The 16,075-nt window shown below is 44.1% G+C and overlaps 1 long non-coding RNA gene across 1 annotated transcript; it reads right to left on the bottom strand.

Moving 5' to 3' along the window:
* Window positions 1–5,715: 5,715 nt before the first annotated feature.
* On the bottom strand, window positions 5,716–9,951 carry LOC310779978. The gene is made up of 3 exons (XR_014552889.1): window positions 9,749–9,951; window positions 6,261–6,438; window positions 5,716–5,881 (listed from the first exon to the last, which is right to left on the bottom strand). It is a non-coding gene; the product is annotated as an uncharacterized lncRNA (long non-coding RNA).
* Window positions 9,952–16,075: the final 6,124 nt, after the last annotated feature.

Raw genomic sequence — 16,075 nt, 5'->3', positions numbered from 1 at the left:
GACCTGAGGAATCGATTTCCAATGTCATGCTAGTTTGTCAGCAAGGTAGCTAAATAACACACAGTGGAAGTGGTCCCTGGGAAATTTAGTTTTGTATGTAGTGGTACATGGACGGAAAAGTTTGGGAACCCCTGAACTAGACCAGGGGTTCTCAACCTTTTGTAACTTAAGGCCCACTTCTGATTGTTAAAATAGTTCTGAGGACCACCTTCCCATAAATGAAAGAGAGAGGGGAAAAAAGTCATCAAAATTATGCATTTTAATTTGAAGTTTTTGATTTATGTAATTCTTGAGCACATTTTAGATATAAAAAATAAATTACCAACTATAGCTGTAATCACACTTTTTTATTTTATTTTAATTAATCTAATTGACAATACCACTGCCTCCATGACCCACTACACGGTGCTCTGAGGCCCACCAGTGGGCCACGACCCAGTGGTTGAGAATAGCTGAACTAGACCATTTCTGTATCTGCCGGATCTGTTTCCCCTGTTTTAGCAGATGACCAGATACCAAGCATTTGAGTAACTGTAGATGCAACAGGCTGCAACATTAGCTAATGTTAGCTTAGAAACAGAGTCCACTAATGTCAACAAATACCTGTATATTTGTATGTTTGTATGTATGCAGGCCCCTAGCCAGGGTTTGAAAAATGCAGAGGTAATTTTAGCACAGTGTGGGGGGTCCAGGGGGTGCTCTACCCCCCCGGTTAGAAAATGGTGTCCATCTTAAAGTAAAATGCTTCAATCTGGTGCACTTTGAGAGCAAAATTAAGAGGCTAGATCTATAAAAAACTACAGACATCATGTTAGATGAATATCCTCTTTATGTGCTGTTGCTTTAAAATGATACAAAAAATAAACATCTCCCCATATAATATAATTTATATTCTGCATAGACGTCACATGGCAGAATACTGCTCAATTAAATACAATGGCCCATCTACACAAACATCACTTACAGGGGAGTTACTTACCCTTTCACTTCAATAGAACTGTCCCCAAAGTCTAGCCCCAATCTAGCCTCAATGCAAAATTTGAACATTGTGGTGAGTTATGTCTCTTCCTTATATAGCACACAGAGAGGAAGCAAATTGTTGCATTTCTGATCAACTGTCATATATCATGTTATTTATGAGGGCTTTAAAACATCAATGACAGATGAATAGATCTGGGGGCCGGGGCTATTAAATTTTTTGTTGTTGTTGTTGTTGTTGTTGTTGTTGTTGTTGTTGTTGTTGTTGTTGAAAATACAGAGGTCATGACCTCGGTGTCCTCAATGGTAGCTACGGGCCTTTATGTACTGTATGTATGTATGTATGTATGTATGTATGTATGTATGTATGTATGTATGTATGTATGTATGTATGTATGTATGTATGTATGTATGTACTGTATGTATGTATGTATGTATGTATGTATGTACTGTATGTATGTATATATGTATGTATGTATGTATGTACGTATGTATGTATGTATGTATGTATGTATGTATGTATGCATGTATAACATGTTGGCATTTCAACCGTAAGTCACAATTAACATTTTTGTTAAGCCTATAAACATAATTCTAAAGCGAGATTCTAGTCTGCTTGAACGTGTGCCTCACGTTGGGACGTTGTCAGCTAGACAGTCATACTCGAACGTCAGCTCAACCAGGGGAAGTCCCCAGCAAAAAGAGTCATTGTGTGATGATTTCACTATGAATTCAATAACTTTTCAATCAATTCAATTCAATATATATATATATATATATATATATATATATATATATATATATATATATATATATATATATATATATATATATATATATATATATATATATATATATATATATATATATATTTTTTGGTCATAGCTTTCACTCTCTGCTGTTATCTCCCATCTACATTATAGGCAGTTATGGAACTAATATCCCACAAGAAATATCTTCCTAGATGGGGGTCCATTACAGAAAGTCACACCACATGGGGGTCTCTGATCTATTATGTATCTATTTGGGCCCATTGACATCACACATCACAACTTTATTATGATTTTTTTCTATGAGTCTGCTGTAGAATAACATTCATAATAACATTGATAATTTGAAGTGGTTGTAATATATCTTACAATTATGTTTACCTAAAGTGTGTGTCCTTGTACTGTATGTGTTTGGTGTATGCACTGTTAATGCTTTGTTTGTCACCTGCTTGGTTGGCTTGTGTTTGTCATGCTTGTGATGTTAATTGTTCCTGTGTAAATATTGTCTATGTATGTTATGGATGTATAATAATAAAGAAAACATTAGAAAGGCGGAAAGGTTTTCAAATTAACCGCCGTTTTGCTTAAAACTTCCGTTGAAATTGGACGTATCCCTGTTTTTATTCTGTCTGCTTTTAATAACACCTAGAGATGGGCATTGCAAATTATAGCTTATACGCATGTTGGGAGACATGACATCAGACGTTTCTTGCTAAATGTTATCTGTACGTGTGTGTCCCTATGCAAATAAATGATCAATACATGAAATGGAATTCTGGCAACTGGGTTGACACAAAACATAGAGAAGAAAAACATCTTTCCAGACTTGAACTCGACCTGGGAATTATCCATTTTTCCACCTAACAGCTTGTGTGTGTGTGTGTGTGTGTGTGTGTGAGAGAGAGAGAGAGAGGGAGAGAGAGAGAGGGAGAGAGAGAAAGGTGAGACGGAGCAGGTGAGGTCATTTCAAAGCGAGTAAACCACGGCCGGCTATCTGACTCACCCACGGCCCACAGGAACAGGTACACCTTCATCTTCATCATCATCAGTTTTCTCTCTTTCTTCTTCTTCTTCTTCTCCTCCTCCTCCTCCTCCTCTGAGCCTGTGATCTCTCAGCTTTCAGTGGGACAAACTCCAAACCTTCAGATGTCGTCTTTTCCTCTGGATTTCTTTCGACGTCTCTCTCAATTCTCTGTGTGTGTGCACGTGCCAGACAAACAGGATGCAGGCTTATCTACCGCAACCACAGTTTGCCTACAGTATTGTAGTCTTAAGAAGTTTCTCATAATCTGCTTCCTCTTCTCCATCCATCACATGCTCACGCTCTGCAGCCCCAGCACCTATAGGCCAGATACTTGACTACCATTCTATACTATATGCCAGGGGTGGGGAATAATTTTTTATGTGGGGCCACATGAGATACCCAGATTGTTGCCGGGGGCCGAACAAATGTTGTCATGCTGTAACCCATGGATGGGCAACTTTGATGATAGAGAGGGCTACAATTCGAAGGAAAAACTCCGCACATCTCTCTTAAGGGGCAGGTGCGTAGGACAAGGATATAATTCACACAAAATAAAGAGAGTCCCGCACACTGTCCAAACTTGCAAAAATATAAATTGAATTGTAACGTTTCGGTCTCAGACCTTTTGTTTGAGAAAGGTCTGAGACCGAAACGTTACAATTAAATTTATATTTTTGCAAGTTTGGACAGTGTGCAGGACTCTCTTTATTTTGAGAAAGGGCCACAAAAAATGTCCTTGCTACCAGGTTTTGCTGAGGCCCGAACGGCAAATTTTTTTGGGGCATTTGAAGCCAGGTTTAGAGGAATAACTCATTTTAAATTAACAGTTGTGATGTCATTATTCAGTCTTAACCACCAATATTTGATCCTTTTCTCACTGACTCCTATGTCACCACCTGCTCTCAGGGCTTGAAATTAACTTTTTTGACCACCTGCCAATATGGCTGCTAGACTTTAAAGTTACCAGCCAATTAGAAATTCCATAGCCGAAACAGCAGACGCAGCAGACAACAAACGTTTCAGTCAAAGACCTTCCTCAGCGTTCACTGAGGAAGGTATTTGACTGAAACGTTGTCTGCTGCCCAGGTTTGAGGAACTAATTAAATGAAACTCTTTGCTTGCCCTGCACCCAGTGAGTTTTTAATCCATTTTGAGTGTGCTCGCGACCCGTGTTTTTCTAGGGTGACCGGATGTCCCAGTTTGTCCGGGATTGTCCTATACTTCCTAGATGGGAGTCCCAGCAAATATCTGTAAAACATTCACTACTGAATTGTCCCAGTTTTCAACACAATTTATAATAATAATAATAATAATAATAATAATAATAATAATAATAATAAAGGTAATAATAATGGTAATAATAATAATAATAATAATAATAATGGTATAGTGTAGTATTTCAAGTTTCAAACATTACTCTATCTATGTTATCTGTGTGTGTGTGTGTGTGTGTGTGTGTGTGTGTGTGTGTGTGTGTGTGTGAACACAGTGAACCACAGTGGGCTCTGTGACTGACCAACGGCCCACAGCAGCAGGTCCACCTTCATCATCATCACTCCCTCTTCTCCCTCTTCTTCTCATCCTCCCCCAGAAACTAGGATCTCTCAGCTTTCAGCGAGACAAACTCCAAACCTTCAGCTGTCTGTAGTCTTCTCTTCTCTGTGTCTCTCTCCTCAAATCTGTGTGTGTATGTGTCAGTCAGACAGGATGTATCTAACCACAGTAAGCCTGCAGCATTGTAGTTTCCCATAATCAGCTTCCTCTCCATCCATCATGCACTAACGCTCAACAGCCTCCGGCATGTTACGTGTTCTGTCTCTCATAAATATATTACTTGACCACTTGATTACATACTGTACTAGCAGTTTACCCATGTAGTGTATCGGGCTGTGCAGCCATTGAGCTCAATCACTCTCACTCACTCACTCACTCACTCACTCACTCACTCACTCACTCACTCACTCTCTCTCTCTCTCAGTCACTCACTCAATCACTCACTCTCTCTCTCACTCACTCACTCGCTCATTCACTAGCTCTCTCACTCACTCACTCACTCACTCTCTCTCTCACTCACTCACTCTCTCACTCACTCACTCACTCACTCACTCTCTCACTCACTCACTCGCTCACTCACTCTCTCTCTCTCACTCGCTCTCTCACTCACTCACTCACTCACTCACTCACTCTCTCACTCACTCACTCACTCATTCACTCTCTCACTCTCTCACTCGCTCTCTCACTCACTCACTCACTCTCTATCTCACTCACTCGCTCACTCGCTCTCTCACTCGCTCGCTCATTTAATTTGTGTTGCTTATGAGAGTTTGGCTATTGAGTTTATTGTAATATTATTGTATTATATTCTTTTGTTATTTTATCTGTTTTTGCTTTTGTTTTGCTTTTGTTTTTGCTTTTGTTTTTGTTGTTATAAAATGGCTGCTGTGAAAAAGGCCCATCACTGGCCATTTTGTCAGGCCTCGCTCACAGAGTTGGCATGCCACCAGTTCCCTTCTCTCTGGCCAGAGGGTTTTGAAGGCTCTCTCATAGCTCTTCCACTCAGGTGAGCTCCATCAGTAGCTAACGAATGGAGCTCTCCATGGTGCTGAACCTGTGTTCGTTCTTTCTTTCTTTTGGACACTAATATGACATTTTTGCCTATTTACTTGGCCCTATTTAAAAAAGAGGGCTCCGTTAGACAGATCAGTGGAGACTATCAGAGAACCACAGTTACAAATGATTTTTAAGCTCTGCAGACAAAAATCCTTAAAGTTGTGGTTCTCAACATGCGGTCCTTCATAGTTCTAGGAGGTCCCCAGCAACAGATGGGTTGGTAAACCTGACCATTATTTCATCCACAAGAAGTGACCACAGTTAGATAACGTAGAAGAATGACTACAAGTGCAGCTTTTTATTTATTTTTATTGTTTTACATTTTCCATCCTGTACTGCTGATCATGACTGTTTTCACAAACAGATTATAGATATTCTTTAAACCGGTGTCACTTCTGCTTTCTGCTTCTCGGATTCACATGGTTCCGCCTCCTCAAACAAAAGCCAGTCAAGCTGCAGAGCGACAAAGCCACAGCCAGACTCCTCCTCCAGCCGCCGTCTGCAAGATGAGACAAACTCTACATACTCAACAGGAAGGGAACGCAGGAGCAGAAACTAACACTTTACATTAGAGAACACATATCAACAATTAATATGTTGCTTATTAACATGCATAGCCTACTACTTCCTGATTGATTGCTATAAGCACTAACTATGAAGCTGTATATTCATAGAATGAATAAGATGTTAATAGGTGGTTTGTAATGACTAATAACCAATAACCAACTAAAACCAATGCACTATACTAATATACACGTTAATAAGCAGCTTATTAATAATTATTACTGTATGTGTTCCCTAATCTAAAGTGTTACCGCAGAAAGATTGTTATATTTGTGCGTAATGAGGCTGTAAATTAAGACCACATCACAACAAACCTGATGTAACGTGCAGTTTAATACGCCAACACACAGGTGACTGAGAGAGCACAGAGCAGACAGAGGTGGCTGGAGGAAGAGGAGGAGGAAGAGGAGGTGTCATCATAGTAAGCAATGTCCGTGTAGTAGTCCGATGTAGATTCATAAGATTCTCCCGTTGATAGAACGACTACAGCAGCTATAGAGAGAGAATGAAAGAGAGAGAGAGAGAGAGGAAGAGAGATATCATCACTGATATATCTACTGATTTATTATGCAGTTAGATGCTATTAGCACCAATGTTTATAACCAACAATGCTATTTGCACACGGGGTGGATAACCTATTTTGCTATTTACACCCAGGTGGAATAGCTTATGTCGGTATTTGCACCCAGGGTGGACACAGCCCATGTGGCTATTTTTATTTGATTTTATTATTTTATATATTTCATAACTGTTTAGCCAGCGGCAGAGCGGCGGCCCTGATTGGCTGAGTAGTATCACGTGCGATGATTTACAATGCATGAACCTACCGTAAAGGTTAGACAAGCTGTGCCGGTTAAAATAGAAATGCTCCGTCAAACTTTAATAACCCTCAATAATTAACCCATTGATACCTGATGCAGCATTTGCGTGTATATCCCTCATGTGTGTGTGTATCCCTTTAAGAGTCTTACTGAGACTTAAAGGGATACACACACAAATGCTGCATCAGGTATCAATGGGTTAATAGGCTATTGGGTCCGGTTCTGGATAGGACGGCACCTGGGTCCGGACCCGGACCACGGTCTGCCATTTAAACCTTTATTTAACCAGGAAGTCACATTGAGGTTGAAACCTCTTTTACAAGTGAGACCTAGCCAAGACAGGGTCAGCAACGTGAAAAAACGTAAGACGTAAGAGACAGCAACAATAGATGGGACTAAAACAAAACATTAACAGGACTGCATAAATCACAACACAGCTACAATAGTTACAACGCAGCACCTAAAAGCAACGACATTATGTCACAATGTAGATAAAACAACCAAAATTACAATGGCTACAGTGAATCAAAGGGCAGCAATATTTAATTGTGTATTTACATATTAGTTGAAACAATTGCAACCAAAAGTAGCCACTTCCTTAATTCTAAGGTGGAGCATGTGTCCCAGGAGACATGACTTATTGATGTGTCCTGGCTGGGACACATTCAAAGAACTGTAACTCCCTGCAAAACTCTTACTATCAGACCTCATATTGACCAGTTCACACTCCTAACCTTATAGAATAACATTTGAATCTAGGCCCAAGTATTTAATGGGAATATTAACATATTTATATTGATCTAATATTGACGTAAAATATGAATTAGAATATAGCATAGTAGAAATGATGTTATCATGCTGCAATGCTAGCATTACTTACGTCAGCATGCACTTTGAGCTGACTTAAGTGCTGTTAGGATCCTCCAGTCTACCCACAAGGCTTGGTCAGTGTCAAAAGTGGGGTTTTGCTAGGTGTAAAAAGGGCGTAAGCGCAATTACACCCTTTTGACAGGAAACAAAACAAACTTTTAATGACTTTGCAGTACACTATAACAGGGGTTACCAAACTTTTGCATCTTGGTACCCAAAATAAATGTTGTGTCTCCCTGGGACCCAAACTCACAAAAAGCATACGGTATTGAGTTGCCATGACGACCAGTTGGCGACCCACCCCCCACTGGTCCACGACCCAAAATGGGTCCCGACCCATAGTTTGGGAAACACTGCACTATAAAATGATTTCCTGGGCCCTTTGAACAAATGGAATGACCTGCCATGTTACCTGAAGAGCAGGTGGACCATGTGCCCCAGGAGACATGACTTATTGATGTGTCCTGGCTGGGACACATTCAAAGAATTGGAACCCCCTGCAAAACTCATACTATCAGAGCTCATATTGACCAGTTCACACTCCTAACCTTATAGAATAACATTTGAATCTAGGCCCAAGTATTTATGGGAATATTAATATATTTATATTCATCTAATATTGACGTAAAATATGGATTAGAATATAGCATAGTAGAAATTATGTTATCATGCTGCAATGCTAGCATTACTTACATCAGCATCAGGCGCGGACTGCATAATCGGGCACGTCGGGCAAATGCAGGCCTTGCCTGGCCTGGCCTGCAATTTTTTTTTTTTTTTTTTTTGGTGCCCGCAGTCAGGCCACTCATTGAACAGCAGGCCAGGCGCCGCCTACTGGTTTACTAGTGGTTTTATTATTTTATTAGTTAGTCTGAAGTAATAATTACACTTCAGGGTTAAAGTGGGTGCATCTCATTGTAAAATTGGACTCTGCCCAAATTGGGCTTCAAACGGCCCAAATCTGGCTTCAAATGACCCAAATTGGGCTTCAAACGGCCAAATCTGGCTTCAAACGACCCAAATAGGGCTTCAAACGGCCCAAATTGGGCTTCAAACGGCCCAAATCTGGCTTTAAACGACCCAAATTGGGCTTCGAACGGCCCAAATTGGGCTTCAAACGGCCCAAATTGGGCTTCAAACGGCGACGGCTTTCGCCGGCGACCGAACGCGCGTCGGGCCGTATCGGCCTGGCCTGCTTGGTGCCCGGCCTGAATTATGATCCCAGTCCGCCCCTGCTCCCATCTACATTATAGGCAGTTATGGAACTAATATCCCACAAGAAATATCTTCCTATAGATGGGGGTCCATTACAGAAAGTCACACCAAATGGGGGTCTCTGATCTATTATGTATCTATTTGGGCTCATTGACATCACACATCACAACTTTATTATGATTTTTTCCTATGAGTCTGCTGTAGAATAACATTCATAATAATATTGATAATTTGAGGTGGTTGTAATATATCTTACAATTATGTTTACCTAAACGTGTGTGTGTAAAGTGTCTGTACACTGTATGTGTTTGGTGTATGCACTGTTAATGCTTTGTTTGTCACCTGCTTGGTTGGCTTGTGTTTGTCATGCCTGTCATGCTAATTGTTCCTGTGTAAATATTGTCTATGTATGTTATGGATGTATAATAATAAAGAAAACATTAGAATGGCGGAAAGCTTTTCAAATTAACCGCCGTTTTGCTTAAAACTTCTGTTGAAATTGGACGTATCCCTGTTTTTATTCTGTCTGCTTTTAATAACATCTACATGTAGAGATGGGCATTGCAAATTATAGCTCATACACATGTTGGGAGACATGACATCAGACGTTTCTTGCTAAATGTTATGTACGTGTGTGTCCCTATGCAAATAAACGATCAATACATGAAATGAAATTCTGGCAACTGGGTTGACACAAAACATAGAGAAGAAAAACATCTTTCCAGACTTGAACTCGACCTGGGAATTATCAATTTTTCCACCTAACAGCTTGTGTGTGTGTGTGTGTGTGTGTGTGTGAGAGAGAGAGAGAGAGAGAGAGAGAGAGAGAGAAAGGTGAGACGGAGCAGGTGAGGCCATTTCAAAGCGAGTAAACCACGGCCGGCTGTCTGACTCACCCACGGCCCACAGGAACAGGTACACCTTCATCTTCATCATCATCAGTTTTCTCTTCTTCTTCTTCTTCTTCTTCTTCTTCTTCTTCTTCTTCTTCTCCTCCTCCTCCTCCTCTGAACCTGTGATCTCTCAGCTTTCAGTGGGACAAACTCCAAACCTTCAGATGTCGTCTTTTCCTCTGGATTTCTTTCGACGTCTCTCTCAATTCTCTGTGTGTGTGCACGTGCCAGACAAACAGGATGCAGGCTTATCTACCGCAACCACAGTTTGCCTACAGTATTGTAGTCTTAAGAGGTTTCTCATAATCTGCTTCCTCTTCTCCATCCATCACATGCTCACGCTCTGCAGCCCCAGCACCTATAGGCCAGATACTTGACTACCATTCTATACTATATGCCAGGGGTGGGCAACTATTTTTTATGTGGGGCCACATGAGAAACCCAGATTGTTGCCGGGGGCCGAACAAATGTTGTCATGCTGTAACCCATGGATGGGCAACTTTGATGATAGAGAGGGCTACAATTCGAAGGAAAAACTCCGCACATCTCTCTTAAGGGGCAGGTGCGTAGGACAAGGATATAATTCACACAAAATATTGTGTGAATTATATACAAAATTGAATTGTAACGTTTCGGTCTCAGACCTTTTGTTTGAGAAAGGTCTGAGACCGAAACGTTACAATTAAATTTATATTTTTGCAAGTTTGGACAGTGTGCGGGACTCTCTTTATTTTGAGAGAGGGCCACAAAAAATGTCCTCGCTACCAGGTTTTGCTGAGGGCCGAACGGCGAAAAAAATTGGGGCATTTGAAGCCAGGTGTCATGCCCTCAACCTCTGCCTCCTAGTCTCTCTCGCCCCCTCCTTTCTGTTGTGATTACAGGATTGGAGCCAGGTGTGTGGAGCTGATCCCCAGCTATCGCAGCTGCCAAGCATCACCAATCAGCAGGCTTCATATACCCAGCCCAGACGTCAAGACACTGTCAGATTATCTTCTCACCTGCATGGAGAGGAACGTCTGCTGCCCTACATCTGACTACCTGCGCCAATCCTCCCCTGTCTGTCTACCTGCTCTCTGTTCGCCTGGACTTCAGCCTACCTGCTCTCTGCCCGCCTGGACTTCAGCCTGCTTGCTCTCTGCCAGCCCGGACTTCTGTATGCCTGCTCGTTCACCTACCTGGACTCTAGCCTACCATCCTGCAACCTGGGTATCTCGTCCATCCGGACTCAACCAATAACATTTAAATAAACAAACTGTGTTACAACTTGATATTCTGTCTCTGTCTGTCTCTGCCCTTGAGTCCAACAAACAAAACCCTAACAGGATAATCTGACCAAAATGGACTCGGCAGAGGCAGAAGCAATGAGACAAGCCCTTGCTCAGCAGGGCCAATGGCTAGGAGGCCAGGAGGAGCGTCTGCGGACCATGACTACAGAAATGCAGAGGCTTGGTGTGACCATCACGGGCCTCACCGAGCGTCTGACACCAGCTCCAGTTGCCGCTCTGCCTCAGCCCGACCAGCCAGCGCTGCCTGCTACCACAGCTCCGGAGCCTCACATTCCACCTCCAGCAAAATACTCAGGTGATCCACACAGCTGTCGTCAATTTCTCACACAGTGTCAATTGTCGTTCAACGCTCAGCCCATCCGCTTCTTTACGGATGCTGCCAAAATTGCATACCTGGTTAACCTACTGGAGGGACCCCCGCTTAACTTTTTCAATGCTCTCTTTGAACAGGGCTCTCCGCTCACCCAGTCCTTTGCGGGATTTGCTGTCGAGCTCAAACGAGTGTACGACCATCCAATACGAGGGCAACAGGCGGGGCAGCGTCTGTTGACTCTTCGCCAAGGAAGACTCCCAGTCCGTGAGTTTATAAGTCAGTTCCACAGTTTGGCTGTTGAGTCGGGGTGGGATAATGTGGCCCTCATTGCAGCATTTCAGAGTGGTCTGAATAGAGAGATTGGAAGGGAAATAGCACTACGGGGGGAAATAAATTCCTTAGACGCCGCCATTAGTCTGGCCATTAAGATTGCGGATCAAATCGCCCTGTGGCGTACTGACACCCCCGTCTCTCTGTTCTCATCACGTCCTGATACTCCAAACTTTCCCGAACCAGAACCCATGCAACTCGACCGGGTCCGTCTGTCCCCGGAGGAAAGGGCTCGTCGTCGGGCTGCCACACAGGCCTGTTTCTACTGTGGAAACCCCAGCCACCGTATTTCGGATTGCCCCGTCCGTCCAGCAAAAGGGCCGGCTCGGCAATAGTTAGAGCAACCACTGCCTCTCTCCCTGTCCGTCCACAGCTCGATGCCGCCATCGTGTGGTGCCAGCAAACCATTACACTCTCTGCACTCATAGACTCTGGAGCCGATGAGAATTTCATTCATAATGGTACGTGCCAGCAGTGGGGCATCGAGACTGAGCCCCTCGATGTCCCACTAAATACTACAGCCCTTAACGGGGTACTGCTGGCCCAAGTGGACAGAAAAACCATTCCCCTGTCCCTTCACATGTTTGGGAATCATCAAGAAAAAATTCAGTTTCACGTCATTCATTCTCCCAATGTTCCTCTAGTGTTGGGATTCCCCTGGTTGAAACTCCATAACCCCCAGATTAACTGGACCACCGGCACGGTGGGGTCATGGAGCTCCTTCTGCCATGCCAACTGCCTCCGTTCCGCCCAGACACCTTCCTCTGAGCCTCTACCAGTACCAGAACCTCCAGATCTGTCATCAGTCCCAAAAGAATATCATGACCTCGCTCCTGCATTCAGTAAACAACAGGCATTAACACTCCCTCCGCACAGACCATACGATTGTGAGGTAAAGCTTTTGCCCGGAGCTCCTCTACCCTCTAGCAGGCTCTACAACCTCTCTCTGCCGGAACAGCAAGCCATGGGGAAATACATCCAGGACTCCTTGGCAGCGGGGATCATCCGACCTTCATCCTCTCCGGTGGGTGCAGGTGCCTTCTTCGTGGGCAAAAAGGATGGGTCTTTGAGACCATGTATAGACTATAAAAAACTAAATGACATCACAGTTAAAAACAAGTACTGCCTGCCTCTGATTGACTCTGCTTTTGTGCCCCTTCATGACGCCACAGTGTTTTCAAAACTGGACCTCCGGAACGCGTACCACCTGGTGCGCATCAAAGATGGAGATGAATGGAAGACTGCTTTCAACACTCACCTGGGCCATTTTGAGTACCTGGTGATGCCTTTCGGCCTCACTAATGCGCCCGCAGTCTTCCAGGCACTCGTCAACGATGTACTCCGGGACATGATTGGTCATTTTGCATTTGTTTACCTTGATGACATTCTGATTTACTCCCAGTCTCTCCAGGAACACCAGAAACATGTGCGGGCAGTGCTGCAGCGTCTCCTAGAAAACAGACTGTTTGCTAAGGCAGAAAAGTGTGAATTTCATGCTTCCACGGTGCACTTCCTGGGTTTCGTCATCTCCCCGGGGAAAATGGAGATGGAGCCGGCTAAAGTGACAGCAGTTCTGGATTGGCCTGTGCCTACTAGCCGCAAACAGTTACAAATGTTTCTAGGATTTGCCAACTTCTATCGAAGATTTGTCCGTAATTACAGCACCATAGCAGCCCCCCTGACTGCACTCACTTCCACCTCCATCTCGTTTCGTTGGACACCGGAGGCGGAGACCGCCTTTGGGGAGCTCAAGCGCAGGTTTGTCTCCGCTCCAGTGCTCATCCAGGCAGACCGGACCCGGCAGTTCATTGTGGAGGTGGACGCTTCTAATGTGGGGGTAGGTGCAATCCTCTCTCAGCGCACACTGGCTGATGACAAGTTGCATCCATGTGCCTTTCTGTCCTATAAACTTTCCCCCGCAGAAAGAAACTACGACGTCGGCAATAGAGAGCTTCTGGCTGTGAAGGTGGCGCTGGAGGAGTGGCGACACTGGCTAGAGGGGGCCGAGCATCCATTCGTCGTGTGGACAGACCACAAAAACCTCACCTACATCAAGGAGGCGAAGCGGCTTAACTCACGCCAAGCAGGGTGGGCTCTGTTTTTTGGCAGGTTTAATTTCACACTCACCTACCGCCCCGGTTCGAGGAACGTGAAGCCCGATGCGCTGTCACGCCAGTTTGCGGTGGAGGAGGCAAACATGGACCCAGAGCCCATTCTTCCATCTTCATGTGTCATCGCTGCCGTTACCTGGGAGATCGAATCTAAGGTCCGCCAAGCCCAAGGGCCCAGCCCGACCCAGGTAATGGTCCTCCTAACCTTCTGTTTGTACCTGATTCTGTCCGCTCCCAGGTTCTGCAATGGGCTCACTCATCCCGCCTTACCTGTCACCCGGGGGTTCGTCGGACAATGGCCTTCCTCCGGCAGAGTTTCTGGTGGCCCACCATGGACCAGGATACACGGTCATATGTTGCAGCTTGCTCTGTCTGCGCTCGCAGCAAGACCTCCACAAAGCCCAGCTCTGGCCTGCTCCGTCCACTGCCTGTACCCAGCCGGCAGATTATCTTCTCACCTGCATGGAGAGGAACGTCTGCTGCCCTACATCTGACTACCTGCGCCAATCCTCCCCTGTCTGTCTACCTGCTCTCTGTTCGCCTGGACTTCAGCCTACCTGCTCTCTGCCCGCCTGGACTTCAGCCTGCTTGCTCTCTGCCAGCCCGGACTTCTGTATGCCTGCTCGTTCACCTACCTGGACTCTAGCCTACCATCCTGCAACCTGGGTATCTCGTCCATCCGGACTCAACCAATAACATTTAAATAAACAAACTGTGTTACAACTTGATATTCTGTCTCTGTCTGTCTCTGCCCTTGAGTCCAACAAACAAAACCCTAACACCAGGTTTAGAGGAATAACTCATTTTAAATTAACAGTTGTGATGTCATTATTCAGTCTTAACCACCAATATTTGATCCTTTTCTCACTGACTCCTATGTCACCATCTGCTCTCAGGGCTTGAAATTAACTTTTTTGACCACCTGCCAATATGGCTGCTAGACTTTAAAGTTACCAGCCAATTAGAATTTCCACTAGCCGAAACAGCAGACGCAGCAGACAACAAACGTTTCAGTCAAAGACCTTCCTCAGCGTTCACTGAGGAAGGTCTTTGACTGAAACGTTGTCTGCTGCCCAGGTTTGAGGAACTAATTAAATCAAATGAAAAGACATTTGGAGTGCTGGCTTCTCTCTTCACTGAAACTCTTTGCTTGCCCTGCACCCAGTGAGTTTTTAATCCATTTTGAGTGTGCTCGCGACCCGTGTTTTTCTAGGGTGACCGGATGTCCCAGTTTGTCCGGGATTGTCCTATACTCCCTAGATGGGAGTCCCAGCAAATATCTGTAAAACATTCACTACTGAATTGTCCCAGTTTTCAACACAATTTATAATAATAATAATAATAATAATGGTATAGTATAGTATTCAATATAAGTATAAGTTTCAAACATTACTCTATAGAAGACAGAACAAAAAAAAAAAATTCCAGACTTGAAATTGACCTGGAGATCATCAAATTAATCTTCCAGATGTTTGCAGGTAACAACTGATCGCGCGCGTGTGTGTGTGTGTGTGTGTGTGTGTGTGAACACAGTGAACCGCAGTGGGCTCTGTGACTGACCAACGGCCCACAGCAGCAGGTTCACCTTCATCATCATCACTCCCTCTTCTCCCTCTTCTTCTCATCCTCCCCCAGAAACTAGGATATCTCAGCTTTCAGCGAGACAAACTCAAAACCTTCAGCTGTCTGTAGTCTTCTCTTCTCTGTGTCTCTCTCCTCAAATCTGTCTGTGTATGTGTCAGTCAGACAGGATGTATCTAACCACAGTAAGTCTGCAGCATTGTAGTTTCCCATAATCAGCTTCCTCTCCATCCATCATACACTAACGCTCAACAGCCTCCGGCATGTTACATGTTCTGACTCTCATAAATATATTACTTGACCACTTGATTACTGTACTAGCAGTTTACTGTGCAGCCATTGAGCTCAATCACTCTCACTCACTCACTCACTCACTCACTCACTCACTCTCTCTCTCTCTCTCTCTCTCACTCACTCACTCACTCACTCATTCACTCACTCACTCTCTCTCTCACTCACTCACTTGCTCATTCACTAGCTCTCTCACTCATCACTCACTCTCTCACTCACTCACTCACTCTCTCTCTCTCTCACTCGCTCTCTCACTCGCTCACTCTCTCACTCACTCTCTCACTCACTCACTCACTCGCTCATTCACTCACTCACTCTCTCACTCACTCTCTCACTCACTCACTCACTCACTCATTCACTCACTCACTCTCTCACTCGCTCAATCTCTCACTCACTCTCTCTCTCACTCACTCACTCA

Source organism: Poromitra crassiceps (assembly GCF_964638095.1).
Source record: "Poromitra crassiceps genome assembly, chromosome: 7".
NCBI lineage: Eukaryota > Metazoa > Chordata > Actinopteri > Beryciformes > Melamphaidae > Poromitra > Poromitra crassiceps.
The sequence above is the reverse complement of the archived record's forward strand: the minus strand, read 5'-3'. Positions and strand labels throughout refer to the sequence as shown.